Below are 20,880 nucleotides of genomic sequence, written 5' to 3'. Positions count from 1 at the left end.
TTTAAGAGTTTTTAAGAATGGTTAATAAGTTTCAGGCGCTCAAAAATAATTCTTTTCATAAAATGATTTTTTATCGAGCTCTTGTGGCGCAATCGGCTAGCGCGTTCGGCTGTTAACCGAAAGGTTGGTGGTTCAAGCCCACCCAGGAGCGAGAACAGCAGAACCACAGAAGCAGACTTTTCTGCAAAAGATAAGAGCACTAAATTATCAATTTCAATTCTTGAATTTGACAAAATAGGTCTGTAAGACTAGCAAAACATTCGAGCCCTGATAGCTCAGTCGGTAGAGCGTTGGACTTTTAATCCAACGGTCAAGGGTTCGAGTCCCTTATGCGGCGAAGTATCATTTCTTCTATTAAAATTTTTGAAACAATCGTACTTCATTGAAAACGCCAGTTATTTTCAGAGTTTTTAAGAATGGTTAATAAGTTTCAGGCGCTCAAAAATAATTTTTTTAAATAAAATGACTTTTTATCGAGCTCTTGTGGCGCAATCAGCTAGCGGGTTCGGCTGTTAACCGAAAGGTTGGTGGTTCAAGCCCACCCAGGAGCGAGAACAGCAGAACCACAGAATCAGACTTTTCTGCAAAAGATTAGAGTACTATATTATCAATTTGAAAAAGGGAGCACTAAATTATCAATTTCAATTCTTGAATTTGACAAAATTGGTCTGTAAGATTAGCCAAACATTCGAGCCCTGCTAGCTCAGTCGGTAGAGCGTTGGACTTTAAATCCAACGGTCAAGGGTTCGAGTCCCTTGTGGGGCGAAGTATCATTTCTTCTGTTAAAGTTTTTGAAACAATCGTACTTCTTAGAAAACGCCAGTTATTTTCAGAGTATTTAAGAATGGTTTATAAGTTTCAGGCGCTCAAAGATAATTTTTTTCTTAAAATGATTTTTTATCGAGCTCTTGTGGCGCAATCGGCTAGCGTGTTCGGCTGATAACCGAAATGTTGGTGGTTCAAGCCCACCCAGGAGCGAGAACAGCAGAACCACAGAATCAGACTTTTCTGCAAAAGATAAGAGCACTAAATTATCAATTTCAAAATAGGAGCACTAAATTATCAATTTCAATTCTTGATTTTGACAAAATCGTTCTGTAAGACTAGCCAAAACATTCGAGCCCTGCTAGCTCAGTCGGTAGAGCGTTGGACTTTTAATCCAACGGTCAAGGGTTCGAGTCCCTTGTGGGGCGAAGTATCATTCCTTCTGCTAAAATTTTTGAAACAATCGTACTTCATTGAAAACGCCAGTTATTTTCAGAGTTTTTAAGGATGCTTAATAAGTGTCAGACTCTCAAAAAAAAATTTTACCCATGGAAAAAGCTTGAATGATGACTAAAAAAATCAATCGACACTTATGTATAGAGCTCTTGGGGCGCAATCGGCCAGCGCGTTCGGCTGTCAACCCAAAGGTTGGTGAATTAAGCCCACCCAGGAGCGAGAACAGAACCTCAGAATGAGAGATTTCTGCAAAAAAAAATGAGCACCTTAGTCATTGGTTTTAGGATCCAAAGCTTCGAATTCTTGTATTTGAAAGACCAGCGAAATCTTTAAGCCCTGCTAGCGCAGTCGGTAGAGCGTTGGACTTGTAATCCCACGTTCAAGGGTTCGGTTCCCTTGTCGGGCGCAGTATCATTTCTTCTATTAATTTTTTTGAAACACTCTAACTTCTTAGAAAACGCCAGTTATTTTAAGAGTTTTTAAGAATGGTTAATAAGTTTCAGGCGCTCAAAAATAATTCTTTTCATAAAATGATTTTTTATCGAGCTCTTGTGGCGCAATCGGCTAGCGCGTTCGGCTGTTAACCGAAAGGTTGGTGGTTCAAGCCCACCCAGGAGCGAGAACAGCAGAACCACAGAAGCAGACTTTTCTGCAAAAGATAAGAGCACTAAATTATCAATTTCAATTCTTGAATTTGACAAAATAGGTCTGTAAGACTAGCAAAACATTCGAGCCCTGATAGCTCAGTCGGTAGAGCGTTGGACTTTTAATCCAACGGTCAAGGGTTCGAGTCCCTTATGCGGCGAAGTATCATTTCTTCTATTAAAATTTTTGAAACAATCGTACTTCATTGAAAACGCCAGTTATTTTCAGAGTTTTTAAGAATGGTTAATAAGTTTCAGGCGCTCAAAAATAATTTTTTTTTAATAAAATGACTTTTTATCGAGCTCTTGTGGCGCAATCAGCTAGCGGGTTCGGCTGTTAACCGAAAGGTTGGTGGTTCAAGCCCACCCAGGAGCGAGAACAGCAGAACCACAGAATCAGACTTTTCTGCAAAAGATTAGAGTACTATATTATCAATTTGAAAAAGGGAGCACTAAATTATCAATTTCAATTCTTGAATTTGACAAAATAGTTCTGTAAGATTAGCCAAACATTCGAGCCCTGCTAGCTCAGTCGGTAGAGCGTTGGACTTTTAAATTCAACGGTCAAGGGTTCGAGTCCCTTGTGGGGCGAAGTATCATTTCTTCTGTTAAAATTTTTGAAACAATCGTACTTCATTGAAAACGGCAGTTATTTTCAGAGTTGTTAAGGATGCTTAATAAGTGTCAGACTCTCAAAAATAAATTTTACCCATGGAAAAAGCTGGAATGATGACTAAAAAAATCAACCGACACTTATGTATAGAGCTCTTGGGGCGCAATCGGCTAGCGCGTTCGGCTGTCAACCCAAAGGTTGGTGAATTAAGCCCACCCAGGAGCGAGAACAGGCGAACCACAGAATCAGACTTTTCTGCAAAAGATAAGAGCACTAAATTATCAATTTCAAAATAGGAGCACTAAATTATCAATTTCAATTCTTGATTTTGACAAAATCGTTCTGTAAGACTAGCAAAATATTCGAGCCCTGCTAGCTCAGTCGGTAGAGCGTTGGACTTTTAATCCAACGGTCAAGGGTTCGAGAGAAAACGCCAGTTATTTTCAGAGTATTTAAGAATGGTTAATAAGTTTCAGGCGCTCAAAAATAATTTTTTTCTTAAAATGATTTTTTATCGAGCTGTTGTGGCGCAATCGGCTAGAGCGTTCGGCTGTCAACCGAAAGGTTGGTGGTTCAAGCCCACCCAGGAGCGAGAACAGCAGAACCACAGAATCAGACTTTTCTGCAAAAGATAAGAGCACTAAATTATCAATTTCAAAATAGGAGCACTAAATTATCAATTTCAATTCTTGATTTTGACAAAATCGTTCTGTAAGACTAGCAAAACATTCGAGACCTGCTAGCTCAGTCGGTAGAGCGTTGGACTTTTAATCCAACGGTCAAGGGTTCGAGTCCCTTGTGGGGCGAAGTATCATTTCTTCTGTTAAAATTTTTAAAACAATCGTACTTCATTGAAAACGCCAGTTATTTTCAGAGTTTTTAAGGATGCTTAATAAGTGTCAGACTCTCAAAAATAAATTTTACCCATGGAAAAAGCTTGAATGATGACTAAAAAAATCAACCGACACTTATGTATAGAGCTCTTGGGGCGCAATCGGCTAGCGCGTTCGGCTGTCAACCCAAAGGTTGGTGAATTAAGCCAACCCAGGAGCGAGAACAGAACCTCAGAATGAGAGAATTCTGCAAAAAAATGAGCACTTAGTCATTGGTTTTAGGATCCAAAGCTTCGAGTTCTTGTATTTGAAAGACTAGCGTAATCTTTAAGCCCTGCTAGCTCAGTCAGTAGAGCGTTGGACTTGTAATCCGACGTTCAAGGGTTCGGTTCCCTTGTCGGGTGCAGTATCATTTCTTCTATTAATTTTTTTTGAAACACTCTAACTTCTTAGAAAACGCCAGTTATTTTCAGAGTTTTTAAGAATGGTTAATAAGTTTCAGGCGCTCAAAAATAATTCTTTTCATAAAATGATTTTATATCGAGCTCTTGGGGCGCAATCGGCTAGCGCGTTCGGCTGTCAACCCAAAGGTTGGTGAATTAAGCCCACCCAGGAGCGAGAACAGCCGAACCACAGAATCAGACTTTTCTGCAAAAGATAAGAGCACTAAATTATCAATTTCAAAATAGGAGCACTAAATTATCAATTTCAATTCTTGATTTTGACAAAATCGTTCTGTAAGACTAGCAAAACATTCGAGACCTGCTAGCTCAGTCGGTAGAGCGTTGGACTTTTAATCCAACGGTCAAGGGTTCGAGTCCCTTGTTGGGCGAAGTATCATTTCTTCTGTTAAAATTTTTAAAACAATCGTACTTCATTGAAAACGCCAGTTATTTTCAGAGTTTTTAAGGATGCTTAATAAGTGTCAGACTCTCAAAAATAAATTTTACCCATGGAAAAAGCTTGAATGATGACTAAAAAAATCAACCGACACTTATGTATAGAGCTCTTGGGGCGCAATCGGCTAGCGCGTTCGGCTGTCAACCCAAAGGTTGGTGGATTAAGCCCACTCAGGAGCGAGAACAGCAGAACCACAGAATCAGACTTTTCTGCAGAAGATAAGAGCACTAAATTATCAATTTTAAAATAGGAGCACTAAATTATCAATTTTAACTCTTGAATTTGACAAAATAGGTCTGTAAGACTAGCCAAACACTCGAGCACTGCTAGCTCAGTCGGTAGAGCGTTGGACTTTTAATCCAACGGTCAAGGGTTCGAGTCCCTTGTGGGGCGAAGTATCATTTCTTCTGTTAAAATTTTTAAAACAATCGTACTTCATTGAAAACGCCAGTTATTTTCAGAGTTTTTAAGGATGCTTAATAAGTGTCAGACTCTCAAAAATAAACTTTACCCATGGAAAAAGCTTGAATGATGACTAAAAAAATCAACCGACACTTATGTATAGAGCTCTTGGGGCGCAATCGGCTAGCGCGTTCGGCTGTCAACCCAAAGGTTGGTGAATTAAGCCAACCCAGGAGCGAGAACAGAACCTCAGAATGAGAGAATTCTGCAAAAAAATGAGCACTTAGTCATTGGTTTTAGGATCCAAAGCTTCGAGTTCTTGTATTTGAAAGACTAGCGTAATCTTTAAGCCCTGCTAGCTCAGTCAGTAGAGCGTTGGACTTGTAATCCGACGTTCAAGGGTTCGGTTCCCTTGTCGGGTGCAGTATCATTTCTTCTATTAATTTTTTTTGAAACACTCTAACTTCTTAGAAAACGCCAGTTATTTTCAGAGTTTTTAAGAATGGTTAATAAGTTTCAGGCGCTCAAAAATAATTCTTTTCATAAAATGATTTTATATCGAGCTCTTGGGGCGCAATCGGCTAGCGCGTTCGGCTGTCAACCCAAAGGTTGGTGAATTAAGCCCACCCAGGAGCGAGAACAGCCGAACCACAGAATCAGACTTTTCTGCAAAAGATAAGAGCACTAAATTATCAATTTCAAAATAGGAGCACTAAATTATCAATTTCAATTCTTGATTTTGACAAAATCGTTCTGTAAGACTAGCAAAACATTCGAGACCTGCTAGCTCAGTCGGTAGAGCGTTGGACTTTTAATCCAACGGTCAAGGGTTCGAGTCCCTTGTTGGGCGAAGTATCATTTCTTCTGTTAAAATTTTTAAAACAATCGTACTTCATTGAAAACGCCAGTTATTTTCAGAGTTTTTAAGGATGCTTAATAAGTGTCAGACTCTCAAAAATAAATTTTACCCATGGAAAAAGCTTGAATGATGACTAAAAAAATCAACCGACACTTATGTATAGAGCTCTTGGGGCGCAATCGGCTAGCGCGTTCGGCTGTCAACCCAAAGGTTGGTGAATTAAGCCAACCCAGGAGCGAGAACAGAACCTCAGAATGAGAGAATTCTGCAAAAAAATGAGCACTTAGTCATTGGTTTTAGGATCCAAAGCTTCGAGTTCTTGTATTTGAAAGACTAGCGTAATCTTTAAGCCCTGCTAGCTCAGTCAGTAGAGCGTTGGACTTGTAATCCGACGTTCAAGGGTTCGGTTCCCTTGTCGGGTGCAGTATCATTTCTTCTATTAATTTTTTTTGAAACACTCTAACTTCTTAGAAAACGCCAATTATTTTCAGAGTTTTTAAGAATGGTTAATAAGTTTCAGGCGCTCAAAAATAATTCTTTTCATAAAATGATTTTATCTCGAGCTCTTGTGGCGCAATCGGCTAGCGCGTTCGGCTGTTAACCGAAAGGTTGGTGGTTCAAGTCCACCCAGGAGCGAGAACAGCAGAACCACAGAATCAGACTTTTCTGCAAAAGATAAGAGCACTAAATTATCAACTTCAATTCTTGAATTTGACAAAATAGGTCTGTAAGACTAGCAAAACATTCGAGCCCTGCTAGCTCAGTCGGTAGAGCGTTGGTCTTTTAATCCAACGGTCAAGGGTTCGAGTCACTTGTGCGGCGAAGTATCATTTCTTCTATTAAAATTTTTGAAACACAATCGTACTTAATTAAAAACGCCAGTTATTTTCAGAGTTTTTAAGAATGGTTAATAAGTTTCAGGCGCTCAAAAACAAATTTTTTTAATAAAATGACTTGTTATCGAGCTCTTGTGGCGCAATCGGCTAGCGCGTTCGGCTGTTAACCGAAAGGTTGGTGGTTCAAGCCCACTCAGGAGCGAGAACAGCAGAACCACAGAATCAGACTTTTCTGCAAAAGATTAGAGTACTATATTATCAATTTGAAAATAGGAGCACTAAATTATCAATTTCAATTCTTGAATTTGACAAAATAGGTCTGTAAGATTAGCCAAACATTCGACCCCTGCTAGCTCAGTCGGTAGAGCGTTGGACTTTTAATCCAACGGTCAAGGGTTCGAGTCCCTTGTGGGGCGAAGTATCATTTCTTCTGTTAAAATTTTTGAAACAATCGTACTTCAATGAAAACGCCAAATATTTTCAGAGTTTTTAAGGATGCTTAATAAGTGTCAGACTCTCAAAAATAAATTTTACCCATGGAAAAAGCTTGAATGATGACTAAAAAAATCAACCGACACTTATGTATAGAGCTCTTGGGGCGCAATCGGCTAGCGCGTTCGGCTGTCAACCCAAAGGTTGGTGAATTAAGCCCACCCAGGAGCGAGAACAGCAGAACCACAGAATCAGACTTTTCTGCAAAAGATAAGAGCACTAAATTATCAATTTCAAAATAGGAGCACTAAATTATCAATTATCAAAATCGTTCTGTAAGACTAGCACAATATTCGAGCCCTGCCAGCTCAGTCGGTAGAGCGGTGGACTTCAAATCCAACGGTCAAGGGTTCGAGTCCCTTGTGGGGCGAAGTATCATTTCTTCTATTAAAGTTTTTGAAACAATCGTACTTCTTAGAAAACGCCAGTTATTTTCAGAGTATTTAAGAATGGTTAATAAGTTTCAGGCGCTCAAAAATAACTTTTTTCTTAAAATGTTTTTTTATCGAGCTCTTGTGGCGCAATCGGCTAGCGCGGTCGGCTGTTAACCAAAGGGTTGGTGAATTAAGCCCACCCAGGAGCGAGAACAGAACCTCAGAATGAGAGAATTCTGCAAAAAATGAGCACTTAGTGATTGGTTTTAGGATCCAAAGCTTCGAGTTCTTGTATTTGAAAGACTAGCGTAATCTTTAAGCCCTGCTAGCTCAGTCAGTAGAGCGTTGGTCTTGTAATCCGACGTTCAAGGTTTCGGTTCCCTTGTCGGGTGCAGTATCATTTCTTCTATTAATTTTTTTTGAAACACTCTAACTTCTTAGAAAACGCCAGTTATTTTCAGAGTTTTTAAGAATGGTTAATAAGTTTCAGGCGCTCAAAAATAATTCTTTTCATAAAATGATTTTATATCGAGCTCTTGTGGCGCAATCGGCTAGCGCATTCGGCTGTTAACCGAAAGGTTGGTGGTTCAAGTCCACCCAGGAGCGAGAACAGCAGAACCACAGAATCAGACTTTTCTGCAAAAGATAAGAGCACTAAATTATCAACTTCAATTCTTGAATTTGACAAAATAGGTCTGTAAGACTAGCAAAACATTCGAGCCCTGCTAGCTCAGTCGGTAGAGCGTTGGCCTTTTAATCCAACGGTCAAGGGTTCGAGTCACTTGTGCGGCGAAGTATCATTTCTTCTATTAAAATTTTTGAAACACAATCGTACTTAATTAAAAATGCCAGTTATTTTCAGAGTTTTTAAGAATGGTTAATAAGTTTCAGGCGCTCAAAAACAAATTTTTTTAAATAAAATGACTTGTTATCGAGCTCTTGTGGCGCAATCGGCTAGCGCGTTCGGCTGTTAACCGAAAGGTTGGTGGTTCAAGCCCACCCAGGAGCGAGAACAGCAGAACCACAGAATCAGACTTTTCTGCAAAAGATTAGAATACTATATTATCAATTTGAAAATAGGAGCACTAAATTATCAATTTCAATTCTTGAATTTGACAAAATAGGTCTGTAAGATTAGCCAAACATTCGACCCCTGCTAGCTCAGTCGGTAGAGCGTTGGACTTTTAATCCAACGGTCAAGGGTTCGAGTCCCTTGTGGGGCGAAGTATCATTTCTTCTGTTAAAATTTTTGAAACAATCGTACTTCAATGAAAACGCCAAATATTTTCAGAGTTTTTAAGGATGCTTAATAAGTGTCAGACTCTCAAAAATAAATTTTACCCATGGAAAAAGCTTGAATGATGACTAAAAAAATCAACCGACACTTATGTATAGAGCTCTTGGGGCGCAATCGGCTAGCGCGTTCGGCTGTCAACCCAAAGGTTGGTGAATTAAGCCCACCCAGGAGCGAGAACAGCAGAACCACAGAATCAGACTTTTCTGCAAAAGATAAGAGCACTAAATTATCAATTTCAAAATAGGAGCACTAAATTATCAATTTCAATTCTTGATTTTGACAAAATCGTTCTGTAAGACTAGCACAATATTCGAGACCTGCTAGCTCAGTCGGTAGAGCGGTGGACTTCAAATCCAACGGTCAAGGGTTCGAGTCCCTTGTGGGGCGAAGTATCATTTCTTCTATTAAAGTTTTTGAAACAATCGTACTTCTTAGAAAACGCCAGTTATTTTCAGAGTATTTAAGAATGGTTAATAAGTTTCAGGCGCTCAAAAATAACTTTTTTCTTAAAATGTTTTTTTATCGAGCTCTTGTGGCGCAATCGGCTAGCGCGGTCGGCTGTTAACCAAAAGGTTGGTGGTTCAAGCACACCCAGGAGCGAGGACAGCAGAACCATAGAATCAGACTTTTCTGCAAAAGATAAGAGCACTAAATTATCAATTTCAAAATAGGAGCACTAAATTATCAATTTCAATTCTTGATTTTGACAAAATCGTTCTGAAAGACTAGCAAAACATTCGAGCCCTGCTAGCTCAGTCGGAAGAGCGTTGGACTTTTATTCAAACGGTCAAGGGTTCGAGTCCCTTGTGGGGCGAAGTATCATTTCTTCTGTTAAAATTTTTGAAACAATCGTACTTCATTGAAAACGCCAGTTATTTTCAGAGTTTTTAAGGATGCTTAATAAGTGTCAGACTCTCAAAAATAAATTTTACCCATGGAAAAAGCTTGAATGATGACTAAAAAAATCAACCGACACTTATGTATAGAGCTCTTGGAGCGCAATCGGCTAGCGCGTTCGGCTGTCAACCCAAAGGTTGGTGAATTAAGCCCACCCAGGAGCGAGAACAGAACCTCAGAATGAGAGAATTATGCAAAAAAAAATGAGCACTTAGTCATTGGTTTTAGGATCCAAAGCTTCGAATTCTTGTATTTGAAAGACTAGCGTAATCTTTAAGCCCTGCTAGCTCAGTCGGTAGAGCGTTGGACTTGTAATCCGACAATCAAGGGTTCGGTTCCCTTGTCGGGCGCAGTACCATTTCTTCTATTAATTTTTTTGAAACATTCTAACTTCTTAGAAAACGCCAGTTATTTTCAGAGTTTTTAAGAATGGTTAATAAGTTTCAGGCGCTCAAAAATAATTCTTTTCATAAAATAATTTTTTATCGAGCTCTTGTGGCGCAATCGGCTAGCGCGTTCGGCTGTTAATCAAAATGGCGGCAGTTCAAGCCCACCCAGGAGCGAGAACAGCAGAACCACAGAATCAGAATTTTCTGCAAAAGATAAGAGCACTAAATTATCAATTTCAATTCTTGAATTTGACAAAATAGGTCTGTAAGACTAGCAAAACATTCCAGCCCTGCTAGCTCAGTCGGTACAGCGTTGGACTTTTAATCCAACGGTCAAGAATTCGAGTCCCTTGTGCGGCGAAGTATCATTTCTTCTATTAAAATTTTTGAAACAATCGTACTTCATTGAAAACGCCAGTTATTTTCAGAGTTTTTAAGGATGCTTAATAAGTGTCAGACTCTCAAAAATAAAATTTACCCATGGAAAAAGCTTGATTGATGACTAAAAAAATCAACCGACCTTTATGTATAGAGCTCTTGGGGCGCAATCGGCTAGCGCGTTCGGCTGTTAACCGAAAGGTTGGTGGTTCAAGCCCATCCAGGAGCGAGAACAGCAGAAACACAGAATCAGACTTTTCTGCAGAAGATAAGAGCAGTAAATTATCAATTTCAAAATAGGAGCACTAAATTATCAATTTCAATTCTTGAATTTGACAAGATAGGTCCGTAAGACTAGCAAAACGTTCGAGCACTGCTAGCTCAGTCGGTAGAGCGTTGGAATTTAAATCCAACGGTCAAGGGTTCGGTTCCCTTGTCGGGCGCAGTATCATTTCTTCTATTAATTTTTTTGAAACAATCGTACTTCATTGAAAACGCCAGTTATTTTCAGAGTTTTTAAGGATGCTTAATAAGTGTCAGACTCTCAAAAATAAAATTTACCCATGGAAAAAGCTTGATTGATGACTAAAAAAATCAACCGACCTTTATGTATAGAGCTCTTGGGGCGCAATCGGCTAGCGCGTTCGGCTGTCAACCCAAAGGTTGGTGAATTAAGCCCACCCAGGAGCGAGAACAGCAGAACCACAGAATCAGACTTTTGTGCAAAAGATAAGAGCACTAAATTATCAATTTCAAAATAGGAGAACTAAATTATCAATTTCAATTCTTGATTTTGACAAAATCGTTCTGTAAGACTAGCAAAACATTCGCGCCCTGCTAGCTCAGGCGGTAGAGCGTTGGACTTTTAATCCAACGGTCAAGGGTTCGAGTCCCTTGTGGGGCGAAGTATCATCACTTCTATTAAAGTTTTTGAAACAATCGTACTTCATTGAAAACGCCAGTTATTTTCAGAGTTTTTAAGGATGCTTAATAAGTGTCAGACTCTCAAAAATAAAATTTACCCATGGAAAAAGCTTGATTGATGACTAAAAAAATCAACCGACCTTTATGTATAGAGCTCTTGGGGCGCAATCGGCTAGCGCGTTCGGCTGTTAACCGAAAGGTTGGTGGTTCAAGCCCATCCAGGAGCGAGAACAGCAGAAACACAGAATCAGACTTTTCTGCAGAAGATAAGAGCAGTAAATTATCAATTTCAAAATAGGAGCACTAAATTATCAATTTCAATTTTGAATTTGACAAAATAGGTCTGTAAGACTAGCAAAACATTCCAGCCCTGCTAGCTCAGTCGGTACAGCGTTGGACTTTTAATCCAACGGTCAAGAATTCGAGTCCCTTGTGCGGCGAAGTATCATTTCTTCTATTAAAATTTTTGAAACAATCGTACTTCATTGAAAACGCCAGTTATTTTCAGAGTTTTTAAGGATGCTTAATAAGTGTCAGACTCTCAAAAATAAAATTTACCCATGGAAAAAGCTTGATTGATGACTAAAAAAATCAACCGACCTTTATGTATAGAGCTCTTGGGGCGCAATCGGCTAGCGCGTTCGGCTGTTAACCGAAAGGTTGGTGGTTCAAGCCCATCCAGGAGCGAGAACAGCAGAAACACAGAATCAGACTTTTCTGCAGAAGATAAGAGCAGTAAATTATCAATTTCAAAATAGGAGCACTAAATTATCAATTTCAATTCTTGAATTTGACAAGATAGGTCCGTAAGACTAGCAAAACGTTCGAGCACTGCTAGCTCAGTCGGTAGAGCGTTGGAATTTAAATCCAACGGTCAAGGGTTCGGTTCCCTTGTCGGGAGCAGTATCATTTCTTCTATTAATTTTTTTGAAACAATCGTACTTCATTGAAAACGCCAGTTATTTTCAGAGTTTTTAAGGATGCTTAATAAGTGTCAGACTCTCAAAAATAAAATTTACCCATGGAAAAAGCTTGATTGATGACTAAAAAAATCAACCGACCTTTATGTATAGAGCTCTTGGGGCGCAATCGGCTAGCGCGTTCGGCTGTCAACCCAAAGGTTGGTGAATTAAGCCCACCCAGGAGCGAGAACAGCAGAACCACAGAATCAGACTTTTGTGCAAAAGATAAGAGCACTAAATTATCAATTTCAAAATAGGAGAACTAAATTATCAATTTCAATTCTTGATTTTGACAAAATCGTTCTGTAAGACTAGCAAAACATTCGCGCCCTGCTAGCTCAGGCGGTAGAGCGTTGGACTTTTAATCCAACGGTCAAGGGTTCGAGTCCCTTGTGGGGCGAAGTATCATCACTTCTATTAAAGTTTTTGAAACAATCGTACTTCTTAGAAAACGCCAGTTATTTTCAGAGCATTTAAGAATGGTTAATAAGTTTCGGGCGCTCAAAAATAATTTTTTTCTTAAAGTGATTTTTTATCAAGCTCTTGTGGCGCAATCGGTTAGCGCGTTCGGCTGTTAACCGAAAAGTTGGTGGTTCAAGCCCACCCAGGAGCGAGAACAGTAGAACCACAGAATCAGACTTTTCTGCAAAAGATAAGAGCACTAAATTATCAATTTCAAAATAGGAGAACTAAATTATCAATTTCAATTCTTGATTTTGACAAAATCGTTCTGTAAGACTAGCAAAATATTCGAGCCCTGCTAGCTCAGTCGGTAGAGCGTTGGACTTTTAATCCAACGGTCAAGGGTTCGAGTCCCTTGTGGGGCGAAGTATCATTTCTTCTGTTAAAATTTTTGAAACAATCGTACTTCATTGAAAACGCCAGTTATTTTCAGAGTTTTTAAGGATGCTTAATAAGTGTCAGACTCTCAAAAATAAATTTTACCCATGGAAAAAGCTTGAATGATGACTAAAAAAATCAACCGACACTTATGTATAGAGCTCTTAGGGCGCAATCGGCTAGCGCGTTCGGCTGTCAACCCAAAGGTTGGTGAATTAAGCCCACCCAGGAGCGAGAACAGCAGAACCACAGAATCAGACTTTTCTGCAAAAGATAAGAGCACTAAATTATCAATTTCAAAATAGGAGCACTAAATTATCCATTTCAATTCTTGATTTTGACAAAATCGTTCTGTAAGACTAGCAAAACATTCGAGCCCTGCTAGCTCAGTCGGTATAGCGTTGGACTTTTAATCCAACGGTCAAGGGTTCGAGTCCCTTGTGGGGCGAAGTATCATTTCTTCTATTAAACTTTTTGAAACAATCGTACTTCTTAGAAAACGCCAGTTATTTTCAGAGCATTTAAGAATGGTTAATAAGTTTCAGGCGCTCAAAAATAACTTTTTTCTTAAAGTGATTTTTTATCAAGCTCTTGTGGCGCAATCGGTTAGCGCGTTCGGCTGTTAACCGAAAGGTTGGTGGTTCAAGCCCACCCAGGAGCGAGAACAGCAGAACCACAGAATCAGACTTTTCTGCAAAAGATAAGAGCACTAAATTATCAATTTCAAAATAGGAGCACTAAATTATCAATTTCAATTCTTGATTTTGACAAAATCGTTCTGTAAGACTAGCAAAACATTCGAGCCCTGCTAGCTCAGTCGGTAGAGCGTTGGACTTTAAATCCAACGGTCAAGGGTTCGAGTCCCTTGTGGGGCGAAGTTTCATTTCTTCTATTAAAGTTTTTGAAACAATCGTACTTCATTGAAAACGCCAGTTATTTTCAGAGTTTTTAAGGATGCTTAATAAGTGTCAGACTCTCAAAAATAAATTTTACCCATGGAAAAAGCTTGAATGATGACTAAAAAAATCAACCGACACTTATGTATAGAGCTCTTGGGGCGCAATCGGCTAGCGCGTTCGGCTGTCAACCCAAAGGTTGGTGAATTAAGCAAACCCAGGAGCGAGAACAGAACCTCCGAATGAGAGAATTCTGCAGAAAAAAGAGCACTTAGTCATTGGTTTTAGGATCCAAAGCTTCGAACTCTTGTATTTGAAAGACTAGCGTAATCTTTAAGCCCTGCTAGCTCAGTCGGTAGAGCGTTGGACTTATAATCCGACGTTCAAAGGGTTCGGTTCCTTTGTCGGGCGCAGTATCATTTCTTCTATTAATTTTTTTGAAACACTCTAACTTCTTAGAAAACGCCAGTTATTTTCAGAGTTTTTAAGAATGGTTAATAAGTTTCAGGCGCTCAAAAATAAACTTTACCCATGGAAAAAGCTTGAATGATGACTAAAAAAACCAACCGACACTTATGTATAAAGCTCTTTGGGCGCAATCGGCTAGCGCGTTCGGCTGTCAACCCAAAGGTTCGTGGATTAAGCCCACTCAGGAGCGAGAAAAGCAGAACCACAGAATCAGACTTTTCTGCAAAAGATGAGAGCACTAAATTATCAATTTCAAAATAGGAGCACTAAATTATCAATTTCAATTCTTGATTTTGACAAAATCGTTCTGTAAGACTAGCAAAACATTCGAGCCCTGCTAGCTCAGTCGGTAGAGCATTGGACTTCTAGTCCAACGGTCAAGGGTTCGAGTCCCTTGTGGGGCGAAGTATCATTTCTTCTATTAAAGTTTTTGAAACAATCGTACTTCTTAGAAAACGCCAGTTATTTTCAGAGCATTTAAGAATGGTTAATAAGTTTCAGGCGCTCAAAAATAATTTTTTTCTTAAAGTGATTTTTTATCAAGCTCTTGTGGAGCAATCGGTTAGCGCGTTCGGCTGTTAACCGAAAGGTTGGTGGTTCAAGCCCACCCAGGAGCGAGAACAGTAGAACCACAGAATCAGACTTTTCTGCAAAAGATAAGAGCACTAAATTATCAATTTCAAAATATGAGCACTAAATTATCAATTTCAATTCTTGATTTTGACAGAATCGTTCTGTAAGACTAGCAAAATATTCGAGCCCTGCTAGATCAGTCGGTAGAGCGTTGGACTTTTAATCCAACGGTCAAGGGTTCGAGTCCCTTGTGGGGCGAAGTATCATTTCTTCTGTTAAAATTTTTGAAACAATCGTACTTCATTGAAAACGCCAGTTATTTTCAGAGTTTTTAAGGATGCTTAATAAGTGTCAGACTCTCAAAAATAAGTTTTACCCATGTAAAAAGCTTGAATGATGCCTAAAAAAATCAACCGACACTTATGTATAGAGCTCTTGGGGCGCAATCGGCTAGCGCGTTCGGCTGTCAACCCAAAAGTTGGTGGATTAAGCCCACCCAGGAGCGAGAACAGAACCTCAGAATGAGAGATTTCTGCAAAAAAAAATGAGCACTTAGTCATTCGTTTTAGGATCCAAAGCTTCGAATTCTTGTATTTGAAAGACTAGCGTAATCTTTTAGCCCTGCTAGCTCAGTCGGTAGAGCGTTGGACTTTTAATCCGACGTTCAAGGGTTCCTTGTCGGGCGCAGTATCATTTCTTCTATTAATTTTTTTGAAACACTCTAACTTCTTAGAAAACGCCAGTTATTTTCAGAGTTTTTAAGAATGGTTAATAAGTTTCAGGCGCTCAAAAATAATTCTTTTCATACAATGATTTTTTATCGAGCTCTTGTGGCGCAATCGGCTGTTAACCGAAAGGTTGGTGGTTCAAGCCCACCCAGGAGCGAGAACAGTAGAGCCACAGAATCAGACTTTTCTGCAAAAGATAAGAGCACTAAATTATCAATTTCAAAATAGGAGCACTAAATTATCAATTTCAATTCTTGATTTTGACAGAATCGTTCTGTAAGACTAGCAAAATATTCGAGCCCTGCTAGCTCAGTCGGTAGAGCGTTGGACTTTTAATCCAACGGTCAAGGGTTCGAGTCCCTTGTGGGGCGAAGTATCATTTCTTCTGTTAAAATTTTTGAAACAATCGTACTTCATTGAAAACGCCAGTTATTTTCAGAGTTTTTAAGGATGCTTAATAAGTGTCAGACTCTCAAAAAAAATTTTTACCCATGTAAAAAGCTCGAATGATGCCTAAAAAAATCAACCGACACTTAGTATCATTTCTTCTGTTAAAATTTTTGAAACAATCGTACTTCATTGAAAACGCCAGTTATTTTCAGAGTTTTTAAGGATGCTTAATAAGTGTCAGACTCTCAAAAATAAGTTTTACCCATGTAAAAAGCTTGAATGATGCCTAAAAAAATCAACCGACACTTATGTATAGAGCTCTTGGGGCGCAATCGGCTAGCGCGTTCGGCTGTCAACCCAAAAGTTGGTGGATTAAGCCCACCCAGGAGCGAGAACAGAACCTCAGAATGAGAGATTTCTGCAAAAAAAAAATGAGCACTTAGTCATTCGTTTTAGGATCCAAAGCTTCGAATTCTTGTATTTGAAAGACTAGCGTAATCTTTTAGCCCTGCTAGCTCAGTCGGTAGAGCGTTGGACTTTTAATCCGACGTTCAAGGGTTCCTTGTCGGGCGCAGTATCATTTCTTCTATTAATTTTTTTGAAACACTCTAACTTCTTAGAAAACGCCAGTTATTTTCAGAGTTTTTAAGAATGGTTAATAAGTTTCAGGCGCTCAAAAATAATTCTTTTCATACAATGATTTTTTATCGAGCTCTTGTGGCGCAATCGGCTGTTAACCGAAAGGTTGGTGGTTCAAGCCCACCCAGGAGCGAGAACAGTAGAACCACAGAATCAGACTTTTCTGCAAAAGATAAGAGCACTAAATTATCAATTTCAAAATAGGAGCACTAAATTATCAATTTCAATTCTTGATTTTGACAGAATCGTTCTGTAAGACTAGCAAAATATTCGAGCCCTGCTAGCTCAGTCGGTAGAGCGTTGGACTTTTAATCCAACGGTCAAGGGTTCGAGTCCCTTGTGGGGCGAAGTATCATTTCTTCTGTTAAAATTTTTGAAACAATCGTACTTCATTGAAAACGCCAGTTATTTTCAGAGTTTTTTAAGGATGCTTAATAAGTGTCAGACTCTCAAAAATAAATTTTACCCATGGAAAAAGCTTGAATGATGACTAAAAAAATCAACCGACACTTATGTATAGAGCTCTTGGGGCGCAATCGGCTAGCGCGTTCGGCTGTCAACCCAAAGGTTGGTGAGTTAAGCAAACCCAGGAGCGAGAACAGAACCTCCGAATGAGAGAATTCTGCAAAAAAAAGAGCACTTAGTCATTGGTTTTAGGATCCAAAGCTTCGAATTCTTGTATTTGAAAGACTAGCGTAATCTTTAAGCCCTGCTAGCTCAGTCGGTAGAGCGTTGGACTTGCAATCCGACGTTCAAAGGGTTCGGTTCCTTTGTCGGGCGCAGTATCATTTCTTCTATTAATTTTTTTGAAACACTCTAACTTCTTAGAAAACGCCAGTTATTTTCAGAGTTTTTAAGAATGGTTAATAAGTTTCAGGCGCTCAAAAATAAATTTTACCCATGGAAAAAGCTTGAATGATGACTAAAAAAATCAACCGACACTTATGTATAGAGCTCTTGGGGCGCAATCGGCTAGCGCGTTCGGCTGTCAACCCAAAGGTTGGTGAATTAAGCCCACCCAGGAGCGAGAACAGCAGAACCACAGAATCAGACTTTTCTGCAAAAGATAAGAGCACTAAATTATCAATTTCAAAATAGGAGCACTAAATTATCCATTTCAATTCTTGATTTTGACAAAATCGTTCTGTAAGACTAGCAAAACATTCGAGCCCTGCTAGCTCAGTCGGTATAGCGTTGGACTTTTAATCCAACGGTCAAGGGTTCGAGTCCCTTGTGGGGCGAAGTATCATTTCTTCTATTAAACTTTTTGAAACAATCGTACTTCTTAGAAAACGCCAGTTATTTTCAGAGCATTTAAGAATGGTTAATAAGTTTCAGGCGCTCAAAAATAACTTTTTTCTTAAAGTGATTTTTTATCAAGCTCTTGTGGCGCAATCGGTTAGCGCGTTCGGCTGTTAACCGAAAGGTTGGTGGTTCAAGCCCACCCAGGAGCGAGAACAGCAGAACCACAGAATCAGACTTTTCTGCAAAAGATAAGAGCACTAAATTATCAATTTCAAAATAGGAGCACTAAATTATCAATTTAAATTCTTGATTTTGACAAAATCGTTCTGTAAGACTAGCAAAACATTCGAGCCCTGCTAGCTCAGTCGGTAGAGCGTTGGACTTTTAATCCAACGGTCAAGGGTTCGAGTCCCTTGTGGGGCGAAGTTTCATTTCTTCTATTAAAGTTTTTGAAACAATCGTACTTCATTGAAAACGCCAGTTATTTTCAGAGTTTTTAAGGATGCTTAATAAGTGTCAGACTCTCAAAAATAAATTTTACCCATGGAAAAAGCTTGAATGATGACTAAAAAAAATCAACCGACACTTATGTATAGAGCTCTTGGGGCGCAATCGGCTAGCGCGTTCGGCTGTCAACCCAAAGGTTGGTGAATTAAGCAAACCCAGGAGCGAGAACAGAACCTCCGAATGAGAGAATTCTGCAGAAAAAAGAGCACTTAGTCATTGGTTTTAGGATCCAAAGCTTCGAACTCTTGTATTTGAAAGACTAGCGTAATCTTTAAGCCCTGCTAGCTCAGTCGGTAGAGCGTTGGACTTGTAATCCGACGTTCAAAGGGTTCGGTTCCTTTGTCGGGCGCAGTATCATTTCTTCTATTAATTTTTTTGAAACACTCTAACTTCTTAGAAAACGCCAGTTATTTTCAGAGTTTTTAAGAATGGTTAATAAGTTTCAGGCGCTCAAAAATAAATTTTACCCATGGAAAAAGCTTGAATGATGACTAAAAAACCCAACCGACACTTATGTATAAAGCTCTTTGGGCGCAATCGGCTAGCGCGTTCGGCTGTCAACCCAAAGGTTCGTGGATTAAGCCCACTCAGGAGCGAGAACAGCAGAACCACAGAATCAGACTTTTCTGCAAAAGATGAGAGCACTAAATTATCAATTTCAAAATAGGAGCACTAAATTATCAATTTCAATTCTTGATTTTGACAAAATCGTTCTGTAAGACTAGCAAAACATTCGAGCCCTGCTAGCTCAGTCGGTAGAGCATTGGACTTTTAGTCCAACGGTCAAGGGTTCGAGTCCTTGTGGGGCGAAGTATCATTTCTTCTATTAAAGTTTTTGAAACAATCGTACTTCTTAGAAAACGCCAGTTATTTTCAGAGCATTTAAGAATGGTTAATAAGTTTCAGGCGCTCAAAAATAATTTTTTTCTTAAAGTGATTTTTTATCAAGCTCTTGTGGAGCAATCGGTTAGCGCGTTCGGCTGTTAACCGAAAGGTTGGTGGTTCAAGCCCACCCAGGAGCGAGAACAGTAGAACCACAGAATCAGACTTTTCTGCAAAAGATAAGAGCACTAAATTATCAATTTCAAAATAGGAGCACTAAATTATCAATTTCAATTCTTGATTTTGACAGAATCGTTCTGTAAGACTAGCAAAATATTCGAGCCCTGCTAGCTCAGTCGGTAGAGCGTTGGACTTTTAATCCAACGGTCAAGGGTTCGAGTCCCTTGTGGGGCGAAGTATCATTTCTTCTGTTAAAATTTTTGAAACAATCGTACTTCATTGAAAACGCCAGTTATTTTCAGAGTTTTTAAGGATGCTTAATAAGTGTCAGACTCTCAAAAATAAGTTTTACCCATGTAAAAAGCTTGAATGATGCCTAAAAAAATCAACCGACACTTATGTATAGAGCTCTTGGGGCGCAATCGGCTAGCGCGTTCGGCTGTCAACCCAAAAGTTGGTGGATTAAGCCCACCCAGGAGCGAGAACAGAACCTCAGAATGAGAGATTTCTGCAAAAAAAAATGAGCACTTAGTCATTCGTTTTAGGATCCAAAGCTTCGAATTCTTGTATTTGAAAGACTAGCGTAATCTTTTAGCCCTGCTAGCTCAGTCGGTAGAGCGTTGGACTTTTAATCCGACGTTCAAGGGTTCCTTGTCGGGCGCAGTATCATTTCTTCTATTAATTTTTTTGAAACACTCTAACTTCTTAGAAAACGCCAGTTATTTTCAGAGTTTTTAAGAATGGTTAATAAGTTTCAGGCGCTCAAAAATAAATTTTACCCATGGAAAAAGCTTGAATGATGACTAAAAAACCCAACCGACACTTATGTATAAAGCTCTTTGGGCGCAATCGGCTAGCGCGTTCGGCTGTCAACCCAAAGGTTCGTGGATTAAGCCCACTCAGGAGCGAGAACAGCAGAACCACAGAATCAGACTTTTCTGCAAAAGATGAGAGCACTAAATTATCAATTTCAAAATAGGAGCACTAAATTATCAATTTCAATTCTTGATTTTGACAAAATCGTTCTGTAAGACTAGCAAAACATTCGAGCCCTGCTAGCTCAGTCGGTAGAGCATTGGACTTTTAGTCCAACGGTCAAGGGTTCGAGTCCCTTGTGGGGCGAAGTATCATTTCTTCTATTAAAGTTTTTGAAACAATCGTACTTCTTAGAAAACGCCAGTTATTTTCAGAGCATTTAAGAATGGTTAATAAGTTTCAGGCGCTCAAAAATAATTTTTTTCTTAAAGTGATTTTTTATCAAGCTCTTGTGGAGCAATCGGTTAGCGCGTTCGGCTGTTAACCGAAAGGTTGGTGGTTCAAGCCCACCCAGGAGCGAGAACAGTAGAACCACAGAATCAGACTTTTCTGCAAAAGATAAGAGCACTAAATTATCAATTTCAAAATAGGAGCACTAAATTATCAATTTCAATTCTTGATTTTGACAGAATCGTTCTGTAAGACTAGCAAAATATTCGAGCCCTGCTAGCTCAGTCGGTAGAGCGTTGGACTTTTAATCCAACGGTCAAGGGTTCGAGTCCCTTGTGGGGCGAAGTATCATTTCTTCTGTTAAA

At 39.3% G+C, this 20,880-nt stretch overlaps 37 non-coding genes across 37 annotated transcripts; all 37 read left to right on the top strand.

The window, feature by feature from the left end:
- The first annotated feature begins 77 nt into the window (after positions 1 to 77).
- On the top strand, positions 78 to 151 carry Trnan-guu (transfer RNA asparagine (anticodon GUU)). Its single transcript has one exon. It is a non-coding gene; the product is annotated as a tRNA-Asn (tRNA).
- Positions 152 to 904: 753 nt separating this feature from the next.
- Trnai-gau (transfer RNA isoleucine (anticodon GAU)) lies at positions 905 to 978 on the top strand. Its single transcript has one exon. It is a non-coding gene; the product is annotated as a tRNA-Ile (tRNA).
- A 142-nt stretch (positions 979 to 1,120) lies between these two features.
- On the top strand, positions 1,121 to 1,193 carry Trnak-uuu (transfer RNA lysine (anticodon UUU)). The gene has a single exon. It is a non-coding gene; the product is annotated as a tRNA-Lys (tRNA).
- Positions 1,194 to 1,766: 573 nt separating this feature from the next.
- Positions 1,767 to 1,840, top strand: Trnan-guu (transfer RNA asparagine (anticodon GUU)). The gene has a single exon. It is a non-coding gene; the product is annotated as a tRNA-Asn (tRNA).
- Positions 1,841 to 2,382: 542 nt separating this feature from the next.
- On the top strand, positions 2,383 to 2,456 carry Trnak-uuu (transfer RNA lysine (anticodon UUU)). Its single transcript has one exon. It is a non-coding gene; the product is annotated as a tRNA-Lys (tRNA).
- A 540-nt stretch (positions 2,457 to 2,996) lies between these two features.
- Trnad-guc (transfer RNA aspartic acid (anticodon GUC)) lies at positions 2,997 to 3,070 on the top strand. Its single transcript has one exon. It is a non-coding gene; the product is annotated as a tRNA-Asp (tRNA).
- A 141-nt stretch (positions 3,071 to 3,211) lies between these two features.
- On the top strand, positions 3,212 to 3,284 carry Trnak-uuu (transfer RNA lysine (anticodon UUU)). Its single transcript has one exon. It is a non-coding gene; the product is annotated as a tRNA-Lys (tRNA).
- A 786-nt stretch (positions 3,285 to 4,070) lies between these two features.
- Positions 4,071 to 4,143, top strand: Trnak-uuu (transfer RNA lysine (anticodon UUU)). Its single transcript has one exon. It is a non-coding gene; the product is annotated as a tRNA-Lys (tRNA).
- Positions 4,144 to 4,531: 388 nt separating this feature from the next.
- Positions 4,532 to 4,604, top strand: Trnak-uuu (transfer RNA lysine (anticodon UUU)). Its single transcript has one exon. It is a non-coding gene; the product is annotated as a tRNA-Lys (tRNA).
- A 786-nt stretch (positions 4,605 to 5,390) lies between these two features.
- On the top strand, positions 5,391 to 5,463 carry Trnak-uuu (transfer RNA lysine (anticodon UUU)). The gene has a single exon. It is a non-coding gene; the product is annotated as a tRNA-Lys (tRNA).
- A 571-nt stretch (positions 5,464 to 6,034) lies between these two features.
- On the top strand, positions 6,035 to 6,108 carry Trnan-guu (transfer RNA asparagine (anticodon GUU)). Its single transcript has one exon. It is a non-coding gene; the product is annotated as a tRNA-Asn (tRNA).
- Positions 6,109 to 6,436: 328 nt separating this feature from the next.
- Trnan-guu (transfer RNA asparagine (anticodon GUU)) lies at positions 6,437 to 6,510 on the top strand. The gene has a single exon. It is a non-coding gene; the product is annotated as a tRNA-Asn (tRNA).
- A 140-nt stretch (positions 6,511 to 6,650) lies between these two features.
- On the top strand, positions 6,651 to 6,724 carry Trnak-uuu (transfer RNA lysine (anticodon UUU)). The gene has a single exon. It is a non-coding gene; the product is annotated as a tRNA-Lys (tRNA).
- A 982-nt stretch (positions 6,725 to 7,706) lies between these two features.
- Trnan-guu (transfer RNA asparagine (anticodon GUU)) lies at positions 7,707 to 7,780 on the top strand. The gene has a single exon. It is a non-coding gene; the product is annotated as a tRNA-Asn (tRNA).
- Positions 7,781 to 8,109: 329 nt separating this feature from the next.
- Trnan-guu (transfer RNA asparagine (anticodon GUU)) lies at positions 8,110 to 8,183 on the top strand. The gene has a single exon. It is a non-coding gene; the product is annotated as a tRNA-Asn (tRNA).
- Positions 8,184 to 8,323: 140 nt separating this feature from the next.
- On the top strand, positions 8,324 to 8,397 carry Trnak-uuu (transfer RNA lysine (anticodon UUU)). Its single transcript has one exon. It is a non-coding gene; the product is annotated as a tRNA-Lys (tRNA).
- An 815-nt stretch (positions 8,398 to 9,212) lies between these two features.
- On the top strand, positions 9,213 to 9,285 carry Trnak-uuu (transfer RNA lysine (anticodon UUU)). The gene has a single exon. It is a non-coding gene; the product is annotated as a tRNA-Lys (tRNA).
- A 360-nt stretch (positions 9,286 to 9,645) lies between these two features.
- Positions 9,646 to 9,718, top strand: Trnat-ugu (transfer RNA threonine (anticodon UGU)). The gene has a single exon. It is a non-coding gene; the product is annotated as a tRNA-Thr (tRNA).
- A 1,248-nt stretch (positions 9,719 to 10,966) lies between these two features.
- Positions 10,967 to 11,039, top strand: Trnak-uuu (transfer RNA lysine (anticodon UUU)). The gene has a single exon. It is a non-coding gene; the product is annotated as a tRNA-Lys (tRNA).
- Positions 11,040 to 12,348: 1,309 nt separating this feature from the next.
- Positions 12,349 to 12,421, top strand: Trnak-uuu (transfer RNA lysine (anticodon UUU)). Its single transcript has one exon. It is a non-coding gene; the product is annotated as a tRNA-Lys (tRNA).
- Positions 12,422 to 12,560: 139 nt separating this feature from the next.
- Positions 12,561 to 12,634, top strand: Trnan-guu (transfer RNA asparagine (anticodon GUU)). The gene has a single exon. It is a non-coding gene; the product is annotated as a tRNA-Asn (tRNA).
- A 141-nt stretch (positions 12,635 to 12,775) lies between these two features.
- On the top strand, positions 12,776 to 12,848 carry Trnak-uuu (transfer RNA lysine (anticodon UUU)). Its single transcript has one exon. It is a non-coding gene; the product is annotated as a tRNA-Lys (tRNA).
- A 388-nt stretch (positions 12,849 to 13,236) lies between these two features.
- Positions 13,237 to 13,309, top strand: Trnak-uuu (transfer RNA lysine (anticodon UUU)). The gene has a single exon. It is a non-coding gene; the product is annotated as a tRNA-Lys (tRNA).
- A 139-nt stretch (positions 13,310 to 13,448) lies between these two features.
- Trnan-guu (transfer RNA asparagine (anticodon GUU)) lies at positions 13,449 to 13,522 on the top strand. The gene has a single exon. It is a non-coding gene; the product is annotated as a tRNA-Asn (tRNA).
- A 1,034-nt stretch (positions 13,523 to 14,556) lies between these two features.
- On the top strand, positions 14,557 to 14,629 carry Trnar-ucu (transfer RNA arginine (anticodon UCU)). The gene has a single exon. It is a non-coding gene; the product is annotated as a tRNA-Arg (tRNA).
- Positions 14,630 to 14,768: 139 nt separating this feature from the next.
- On the top strand, positions 14,769 to 14,842 carry Trnan-guu (transfer RNA asparagine (anticodon GUU)). The gene has a single exon. It is a non-coding gene; the product is annotated as a tRNA-Asn (tRNA).
- A 141-nt stretch (positions 14,843 to 14,983) lies between these two features.
- On the top strand, positions 14,984 to 15,056 carry Trnak-uuu (transfer RNA lysine (anticodon UUU)). Its single transcript has one exon. It is a non-coding gene; the product is annotated as a tRNA-Lys (tRNA).
- Positions 15,057 to 15,824: 768 nt separating this feature from the next.
- Trnak-uuu (transfer RNA lysine (anticodon UUU)) lies at positions 15,825 to 15,897 on the top strand. Its single transcript has one exon. It is a non-coding gene; the product is annotated as a tRNA-Lys (tRNA).
- A 932-nt stretch (positions 15,898 to 16,829) lies between these two features.
- Trnak-uuu (transfer RNA lysine (anticodon UUU)) lies at positions 16,830 to 16,902 on the top strand. Its single transcript has one exon. It is a non-coding gene; the product is annotated as a tRNA-Lys (tRNA).
- An 821-nt stretch (positions 16,903 to 17,723) lies between these two features.
- Trnak-uuu (transfer RNA lysine (anticodon UUU)) lies at positions 17,724 to 17,796 on the top strand. The gene has a single exon. It is a non-coding gene; the product is annotated as a tRNA-Lys (tRNA).
- Positions 17,797 to 17,935: 139 nt separating this feature from the next.
- Positions 17,936 to 18,009, top strand: Trnan-guu (transfer RNA asparagine (anticodon GUU)). The gene has a single exon. It is a non-coding gene; the product is annotated as a tRNA-Asn (tRNA).
- A 141-nt stretch (positions 18,010 to 18,150) lies between these two features.
- Positions 18,151 to 18,223, top strand: Trnak-uuu (transfer RNA lysine (anticodon UUU)). The gene has a single exon. It is a non-coding gene; the product is annotated as a tRNA-Lys (tRNA).
- A 1,032-nt stretch (positions 18,224 to 19,255) lies between these two features.
- Trnan-guu (transfer RNA asparagine (anticodon GUU)) lies at positions 19,256 to 19,329 on the top strand. The gene has a single exon. It is a non-coding gene; the product is annotated as a tRNA-Asn (tRNA).
- A 141-nt stretch (positions 19,330 to 19,470) lies between these two features.
- Positions 19,471 to 19,543, top strand: Trnak-uuu (transfer RNA lysine (anticodon UUU)). The gene has a single exon. It is a non-coding gene; the product is annotated as a tRNA-Lys (tRNA).
- Positions 19,544 to 20,358: 815 nt separating this feature from the next.
- Trnak-uuu (transfer RNA lysine (anticodon UUU)) lies at positions 20,359 to 20,431 on the top strand. Its single transcript has one exon. It is a non-coding gene; the product is annotated as a tRNA-Lys (tRNA).
- A 139-nt stretch (positions 20,432 to 20,570) lies between these two features.
- Positions 20,571 to 20,644, top strand: Trnan-guu (transfer RNA asparagine (anticodon GUU)). Its single transcript has one exon. It is a non-coding gene; the product is annotated as a tRNA-Asn (tRNA).
- A 141-nt stretch (positions 20,645 to 20,785) lies between these two features.
- Trnak-uuu (transfer RNA lysine (anticodon UUU)) lies at positions 20,786 to 20,858 on the top strand. The gene has a single exon. It is a non-coding gene; the product is annotated as a tRNA-Lys (tRNA).
- Positions 20,859 to 20,880: the final 22 nt, after the last annotated feature.

The sequence above is a fragment of the Symsagittifera roscoffensis genome, chromosome 7 (assembly GCF_963678635.1).
Source record: "Symsagittifera roscoffensis chromosome 7, txSymRosc1.1, whole genome shotgun sequence".
Lineage (NCBI taxonomy): Eukaryota > Metazoa > Xenacoelomorpha > Acoela > Convolutidae > Symsagittifera > Symsagittifera roscoffensis.
This window is presented reverse-complemented; position numbering and strand designations above follow the sequence as displayed.